Consider the following 9,584-nt stretch of genomic DNA (forward strand, 5'->3'; position numbering starts at 1 on the left):
ATTCACCTCAAGGAATCAGCTATTAGAACCAGTTTGTGTACTATTTCTTAATCCTATTATATTATTAGTTATAGCCTAACGCGCATGCTATAATAAATTCAGCTACAATAAAAACTTAAACAAGGTTTTATCATTTCATACAGGTCTCTCTGACACTCAAGACTCAAAAGCACATCATTTCCACCCAAAATAACAAAAAGTAACACCCCGTTTTTCTCATGCAGTTTTATGCAAAATGTCACACCCTTTGAGACTAGACTACCACAAAAACTATACCTAAATGAAATAAGCTATCTCCTTTGTCTATTTTATTCAACTTTCTTTCATTATTATTACTATTATCATTATTATTTTCCCAATTATTAATCTGGATTCTAAATGTTTCCCTGTTTTTTCTTTCTTTCTTTGTTCCTGCTTTCTACTGTATTCCAAGACACATTTTGTTTAACTATGCATCTGATTTAACAAACAACTCCCTAATAAATTCCAGTCATCACTCATCAGTTAAAAACACCATCTCTCCCTCTGTAGCCCTTCTCGCTTCACAGCCTGCAATGACCACATGTCACAAAACACAAGCTCTGCAGACTGAGCTTATGTCAACACGCACATACAAACAATATAAAGCCATGGCACACAAAGAACAACACAGAACAACACAAGACAACACTTAGTCCACACTTAGTGAACTTTTACTCAGTCCCAATTGTAAATGATGTCGACTTTAATAGAAATGTTAATTTTAAGACTCTTTTTAAAACGATTCCTCTTCTTCTCTTCCTCTGCCCTCAGTCATCTAGGATCGATCCATTTATATACCGTCTTTTCCTACCGAATCTTGTTGCCTGACCTGGTGGATTAAGTAACATTTACTCATCTTTGTCTCTACCGAATTTGTCTGCTGGTTGGATCCGATAACTAAGACTATCCCTACCGAATGTTCTTACCTAACCAGCCCTTCAACGATTACCTAGCCATTACATAACATAAATTTTCACGCTGCCATCTGATTCACACATGCAGGTACTTTTCATCCTCTAAACATGGCTGTTTAGCCTTCACGTTACTCACTATACTACGTACCATGTGGTGCACGCTATTTATCATCCTTTTTATCTGCACTTTCACTTCCTTGGTTAAATAAACCCATGCATGGGATTTCACTTCTTTCCTTTAGAGATTTTCCTTTTCTTCTTCTCTTTAACTTAAGTTTTACAACTTCTATGCTCAATTTTCACTTAGTAGAAGAATACCATGTCTTACAGTTTCTTTTGAAATCTGGCACCGCATATTCAACTTACTGTGTTGTTACTCATTAGCTGAATTTTCACACTTTCTGCCCAAAGTACATGACTTACAGGGACTTTATTCCCTTGCAGTATACAAATAGTCTAGTCTGCACAACTCATTATTCTAACTTTTTTCTCTTTACCTTCTCTTCTTTGGTTAAATAAACCCATGCATGGGATTTTACTTTCATCCTCTAAAATATACACCTGTGCACAGGTTTTTTCCTTTTCCTTACCGCTTAGATTGTCCCTACTGAATTTACGTTCAATTTTCACAAAGTACATGAATATCATGACTTACAGTTTCTTTGTTAATTATTCAACTTGTTACTCATTCGATAACTTTAGCCAAAGTACTAGCCTAATTTTCTTTCTTTCTAATTCCTTATTCTTTACATCTCTTAAATTCTTCATTCTCTTAACATGCCATGTTTAATTCTTCATTCTCTTTACACTTCTTAGAGGGGACCTTCCTCCCCCCTTTTTTATTTATACCTAAATAAATTTAGATGAGGCCTCTGCACCACCAAAAACCTCCCTCACAATCTACAGACATTATTCCTGAACAGAGGGGAGGGACACAATCTAAGAGGGAACATGAGGTTCAGGCAGAGAAGGATAAGAACTACATTAAAATCCTTTACTGTATCGGTCACGGGGGTCAGACAGTGGAATAATCTGGATGAGGGGATGAAAAAATCAGCAAAACTGAGTGTATTTAAAAAGAAGTATGTAGAGATGACTATTAATCGATACAGAATGACACAGAAGGAAAGTATGACAAAGGTCAGGGACAGAAATCTGTAGACACTGTGGGAAACGGCAGGGGAAGCAAAGTTAACCAAAAAAAACAAAAACCAAATGTATGATGTTAATGGGGGCGGGACTAGTTAAGCTTTGCTTCTCCCGCATTCCCTTTCGGTTATGTATATTGTGTGAACTGCACTGTTATGTGATGAGTGATCTAAATGTCATGACCGAAATAAATAAATAAATAAATAAATAAATAAAACATCAACACACCGCAGCCTGTCCCCACACAAATGACTCTTTACAGCGTGCCCACAGGACCGCTGCAAAACAACAGCCAAATCAACAAACCCTCACTGGCTCCCAATGTGAGAAAAACACTCACCCTTTTTAAGCGCCGGCTGGGAGCAAGAGTGGGTCCATGTGAAGAGGCCGCTGGAACCGCTGACCCAGAGCAAAAATACCTTCCCAAAATGTCGTTTTTAATCAGGCTTCCTTCTTCTTACGAACGATAGGTGATGAGTTGATGGTGTAGAAAGAACCCCTCTGACACAAGACTCGTACGGAACAAAAGGGATTTGATTTGGTTAAGTCCAGCATCAGACCGAGCTCTGCAGCAGCTCGGGAGAATGTGTTCTTGCCGAATCTCCGAACAATTCTGCCTGCTTAGGAGCAGGTTCATACTTTTAAGGGTTTCTCTAACATCCTTATCTTAAAGCCCACATTTGGGGTTCGGTTCCCCCTTTTCCTGGGAAACAAGTTGTGTCGGCTCATTCTATACATTCTCACGATCGTACATCTTAGAGTGCTCAGGTTTGGACATCGGTGCCATTGAGTCAACACAGGAAGCATCTGCGCTTCTTTTACAAGCATTGTTTTCAGGTCTGGCATACAGACTTCTGTTGTACCCAGATTGTAGGTGATGCAAAGTCAACTCTCGAATGAGGAAGTTCCTGTTTACTTCTCAGTGCACATCTCTAACACAGTCTAGACTATTGAGCTGAATCAGATACTACAAAAACAGCCCATAGAGTGGCACTGGAAATGACAAATTAAAATCTTAATAAAAATAAATATATATATATAGCCTACGTATAAAAATAAACAATAAATAAATAATAAAATAAAATAAAATAAAATGATGCTTGAATTTGTGTAGGTATTAGTTGCAATAAAAAGAATAAAAGAACATATTAACCACATATGCTATAACAGAGCGCCCATCTTCAGGCTACACCTGTTTTCTAAAGGTTTCTTATAGCACATATAATATTATAAACTGTACCACATATGGCTATTTTCTTGAAGGCATTTAACTTGCAGCACTGTGCAAAAAAAGAATGGCATCAACTGTGCCCAAGACAGTCTAGTTAAATACTCTACCCAAATGCAGGGTCAAATTAACTACAAATATGGGTTGTTTCAACTACATATATTTGTTATATTATATCCAAATGCTGGATCAAATATACCAGATTAATTCTAACACATTACAGTACAATCTATAAGAAAATAAATTGCAATACCGATATCTATAAAATTGTTAAACTACAAACCTACATGCTAGATTTGGTCATGCAAAGCATATATTATGCAATAAACACTTAAACAATACTGGAATCTTGGAAAAAATGTATTATTATCCACAATATAAATGTTTTCTAATTCAGGTCACTGCATGGAACAGTTCAAATGAGTATCAGTAAACACCTAAACATGCTCCTTGCATGCAAGTACTCTTGTTTGGAGGAACTTGACCAGTTTTCACTCCCGGACAACTGAAGAATTGATCCTTCTTGAGAAACTTCTTGAGAAACTTGAGCCTAGGACCAGCTTGTGATCAGCTCTTTGATGGTGGCCTCATCTAAAAGAAGAAAACTTTCCTCATCAATCCTCTTCTGAAAGACAAAAATAGAAAAAAAGACATCTTTGTTTTTACAACAGAGGAGCAGAAAACAAAAATGTTACATGGAAGCTACATGCATATTCCATCATTTATTATTAAAAAAAATTGAAAGCCTACAAAGGCATGTGCCCTATTCATTTATTTGAGTCACTTTGACACTTTACACGGACGCTATTGAAAAAAAGAGGAAATAGAGATAGAGATATAGAGATATTTCATAATAATTTATACAAAAAGGAATGCAGTCAACTCAATGACTATCCAAATGATCACTATGAAAAGCAATGCAGACATTGATATGCTGTGGATGGGAAAAACATGTCTTACCTTGGAATCTTTCTATAAGGTCTGTCAGTTGCCACTATGTCAAAGTATTGATGACAAAGCTGTCCATTGATCTGAAACAAACGCACAAATAAAATCACTATTAACTATTCACATATCACCATGCCAAAAGCAACGCAGACAAGAAGCAGAATGTAATCCAATGCTAACACAACAAGGTTGTTTGTGGGTGAACAGTGAACCAATCCTCCCTCTCTCCCTATGTATGTGTGTATGTGTGTGTGTGTATATACTTATATATGTATATATGTGTATATATGTATATATACACACACACACACACACATAGTGCAAAAAACACCACATTAATACTGCCTAAAAAACTGCGGTATAAATGACATATAAATAGCATGGTTAGCTGTTATACATGTCAGAGAACAGCATACATTAAGACTTTAACCGTAAACTGTACAATGACAACCTAAAAAAGTGCAAATGTGAAGCAGCATTGCTACAGCACAACTTACCCTCATCAATACTTGCAGCACTGTGAGGGAGAGCGGGCGAGAGCTACCGAACTTACTTATAGTATATATACATGTGTGTGTGACATGTAGTGTGTACAAACCTTTTATTATCTGCTTCACGACGACGACGATGCTGAGTCAGGTTCTGATTCGCGTGAGCGCTTGGTGCTTGGTGTGTGAACCTTCTGTCCACGTGATGACGTTCGAAGCACAAACAACCCAGGTGCTGAGTTAACCGATGTATGTTGGGTTGATGGATTTTGACCCACCACATGAGTTGCACAAACGTGACCCATATCCTATATAAATAACCCATAATGGGTTAAACATTTCATAACCCGGCAGTTGGGTTGTTAAAATAAGGGGTGTATGTTCTAATGCCGATTACTAGTGAACGGAAACTTTTTTTTCCAGATGAAAGAAGAGAGCCTACTCTTTCATAGAAGTCAACTGGAAATCCATCCAGCCCTGGAGCTTTATTATTTTGTATTAATTTAAGACAAGAAGTTAATTCTTCCAACTGTATAGGTTTTTCCAAATCCTCTTTAATACGAGGATCTATGGTAGGTATATCAATGTTATCCAGGAAATGATCCATTGTAGTCGTATTTGCAGGAGGTTCGGACTGATACAGGTTAAAATAATAGGAAGCGAAGGTGGAGTTTATTTCAGCTGGGCTGTGAGTTAGGGAATGAGAGGAGTCATATATTTTTGATATGAAATTCATTCCAACTGCAGTACGACAACAATACAGTGTATAGCAATACACTTCTCCTGTCTCACCGTTTGTGTTTGCTCAAGCCCCACTTCTTCACTCTCATTATGCTCATCACTGTCCCTTCTTAATCTCTTCTTCCCTTTTGCTTGGCTGCGTTGGTTCATACCCTTATATCCTCTCCACTCTCCCTCATTGTCCCCCTCTCTCCCTTCACGAGTCGTACACAGATATCGTATACCGGAGCTTACAGGTCATTGGCCGATATCCATCCTACCACTCAATCCAACTCCTCCTCCTCCCACACTCCTTCAAACTACTTTGATATGTTGTTAAATCACTCGTTATTCCAAAAAACTTGCTTTCTCCCTCCAACCGACCGCCAAACACCCTGCCGACCCACTGTGACGTCCCGCGTGTCAACACACCCCAAACATTGTTTACGTCAGCGGCGCACTTAAATGACGACGATGGCGGGACGCTTAGTGTGTCGTCACTTTTGTTTGTAGTTTTTTTTATCTATCTATTCTATTCTATTCTATCTATTATCTATTCATTTGGTTTATTAAAGGTGGGGACGATAATTATTGTGGCACCGTTAATTTGGGACATATTTTGGCTTTATTTTCATCTGGGTTGTTTGTTATAGTAATCATGCTTGTGTTCATTTATTGTGATTTTTGGATAATTGATGTTTGGATGGGAGGGGCAGAGGACCTATATAAAGAGCGCTCTACCTCCCACTCGAGCAGTGTATATTGGGTTACAGAGGAGGTAACACAACTATTTTTGCTCACAACTGAATTCAATTATTTTGATTGAGACTTGTACAGGTTTTTTCTTGGAAATATCATTTTGGGACAATTTTCATATTTTTTTAGATTTTCACCTGTAAATATTTTTCACGGTATGCATCTTGGGTTGGAAAAATAAAAAGGGAAACACAACATCAGTCGACTATGCTATCATCTTTGGGTCTATTGAAGAGTTGCAGCAGAACCCCGTGACACATCTGAGAAATCCATTCATTTGACTGAAGATGGCAGCATTGTTGTTCTGTGTTAACGTCTGTTCTGTTAATGTTTGACTCTAGTTGATGCAGAGATAAGAGCTGACACTTGGTTTCCTGTCATTTTGTGCTCAAATCAAATGTAGCAAAATAAACAAACACAAAACAACCATGTGGATATTAACGCTCTCTCACTTGCACATGAACAAGAAGTCGGTGCCATTTCAGCATTGTGACTTTCTTTAAAAAAATTTTAACCGTGCAAGAATTTATTATTTCATATGAACGAGGAATTATTAAACTACAAGAAAATGCTATTGGTCCAGCTCAGGATATTGAATTATAATACTTTTGACCAAATTCTTGACATACAACATGGACCAAATGTCCACCCTGTTATGGGACATTCTCATCTTTATTAATAAGTGTCTTGAATGCACAGTCATTGTGATATTTACATTTTCTAAGAACAAAAATGTCCCTCATTTGCTCAGTGAAAATATTAAAAAAAAATGTCCATATATAAGCATTATCTTGAAAAAAACATGTTCTAATTTAAGGCAAAATTTGGTTTCAACATATTTCTTTTGCAATAAAAAAAGAAATGAATTGAATTGTGCGCCATTTTTAGACAATTTGAGTTTTTCAATTCATTCACCACATTAGTTACCACAAAAACAAGCACAAATATTATTCCATTTTAATTTATTATCATAAAAATACAGGGGTAACAGGGTGGACACAGCAGTAACAGGATGGACAACATGTAACAGGGTGGACATTACATTACTTTTCTCTTGTCTTGTTCTTTTCTCTCTTTGGTTGTTCGATTTCATTCTGTAGCCTCCTTGTGCCCTGTCTGGCATTCCTCTGCCCAACAACATATTGCCTAAAACACAAGAATGTTGTTACAATTTACAATGACTAGTGGATACATGTTCTGTATACAACAATACAAGGATAGACGGTCATATAGTCACATTAAAATAAATTGTATGGCCACACACATAGTCAGGGCAAAACCATCAGATAAGACAACTTTAGATTTTACTTCTCTTATCATTAAACTATCAACTTTCGTCTAACCTTGAGGGCCCTGGTTTGGGGGTATTTTCGTTATGTGGGGGACTTTCAGGTGTTGAAGGAGGCGTTAGCTGCAAAGTTGTTGTGGATTTCTTTCTCTGTGCTCTCTTCTCTCTTTCACTGAGGTCTGACACTTTCCTTTTTCTTCCTTCCTCTCTGTCACTTCTCCACCTCTCGTTCTCTTTATTTAGGTATTGAACCTGTTTTTCAGGGTCTGCATCACGCCGTGCCCTGTAGCGCCGTTGCTTTTCTGCAGCAGACAGCGGTGCCATTCACTGACAAAAAGATGCATGTTGTTTAATCAGACATTTTGAAAGTATGTAAAAAACAACAACAACAACAAATGTATAAAAAAATGATATAAAAAAGAAAAAATACAAACAAATGCTGGAAATAATTATTCATTAGCCTTCTTAGGTCCACCCTGTTATTATGAGTCCACCCTGTTACTGTGCAAAATGGTAACAGGGTGGACAGTAACAGGGGGAACATTTTTGGCTAAAGTTAGCCATAGCTGCTAATGGGATGAACAACATGCTAGCACGAGGTGTCCACAGAGGAGGATTTATAACATATTTATTAACCATAGTTTAATATTTGCAAAACAATATAAATTACAACAATAAAATGGAGTAACAGAATGGACGTGTTAAGCTTTGCCGAGTCAGTGAGCCATTCTAAAAGGCTAAAAAACAGTAGATTGAAGAATGATACTTACTCTGCTTCTTGTTGAAAAGTTCCCTCCAAATATCTCTGCTACTTCCTGAGGATCATGTGACTTGAGGAATAGTCAGTGGGTGTATTTAAAGGGTTATCCATCAGAGTAACGGGGGGGACGTCAAAACCGGGACATAAATCATTTTGAAATGTTAAAGCATTAAAAATGAATTCATATAAAAAAATAACATTTATTCAGAAAATTGACAAATAAGATCATACAACAATAATGAAAAAAATATATATATTTTTATTTTTATTACTTATAATTGTAAGTGTAGTTGAGCAAACATGAATGGGGACACATCACTTTGGCCTGTTTGCAATAAAATCTGATAAATTATTTTTAATTAATTCATCCTTTTTATATATTGCTATGTTTTATGGTAGAAATGATCTTACTATTTAAAATGTGATTTTCTAAATGAATATTAGCATAATTTTAAACAAAATATACCATATAATGTCATGGGGACTGAAATGGCACCAATTGTAGGAATGACCCTGTTGCTCATAGCCCATTCTGGGCCTTCTTTGCCTTTTCATTAAAAGCAAGAAAGGCAGCAAGTGTTCCCATGATTTCTTTTTCACTTGAACATTTACTGCTTCATAAATCCAACACAATGATAAGTAGACTGACCACATTTGCTCACTTGTGTTGTATGAACATGTGATATTTCTTACCAGGTTACCTGATTAGTGAGCATATACATGTATGATTATTATGTAGATATTTCAGACGTATATAACAGAAGCAAAGTTGCAAATTCTGACTCTATCCCTACTTGGTCTTTATAAGTCACAAAAACCTGAACATTGTGTATATCTAAGGGTTTCACAATTCACCTTTTTTCCATAGTTAACTCGCGAATAATCTCTATATAAAAAATATAGTTAGAATCAAATAAACACAAAGACAAAATGTCTTTTATCTTTGATTTCTTCTTTGAAATAAAAAAGTGCATTGTAGACCCACTTGACATTTCTTTTTCAAAAACACAGCACATAAAATGCCACAACAATGTGGTCTTAAAACTGAAGAGGGAGTAGACAACAAACGACAAACAGAACAGGGCCTAATGACAGTTAAATGAATGAAAAACTGCAGTCATTAGACACATCAGATTCAGAACTCTGAACTCTTAGTGCTAACTTTTCTCCTATTTATTAAGCCAATTGCTAAGGTAACATTTTCAGTGGACAGTGCTGCTACCGCTGTAGTTAACTTAGCTTCATCCAGTGGGCCGCGATTAACCGTTATCAAAAAAAATTAACGCGTTAATTTTTTTAATTAATCGCATTG

At 36.6% G+C, this 9,584-nt stretch overlaps 1 long non-coding RNA gene across 1 annotated transcript; it reads right to left on the bottom strand.

Annotated features, from left to right (window-relative positions):
* Positions 1-3,626: 3,626 nt before the first annotated feature.
* Positions 3,627-5,255, bottom strand: LOC131443522 (uncharacterized). The gene is made up of 3 exons (XR_009233632.1): positions 4,859-5,255; positions 4,273-4,343; positions 3,627-3,937 (listed from the first exon to the last, which is right to left on the bottom strand). It is a non-coding gene; the product is annotated as an uncharacterized LOC131443522 (long non-coding RNA).
* Positions 5,256-9,584: the final 4,329 nt, after the last annotated feature.

The sequence above is a fragment of the Solea solea genome, chromosome 17 (assembly GCF_958295425.1).
Source record: "Solea solea chromosome 17, fSolSol10.1, whole genome shotgun sequence".
Lineage (NCBI taxonomy): Eukaryota > Metazoa > Chordata > Actinopteri > Pleuronectiformes > Soleidae > Solea > Solea solea.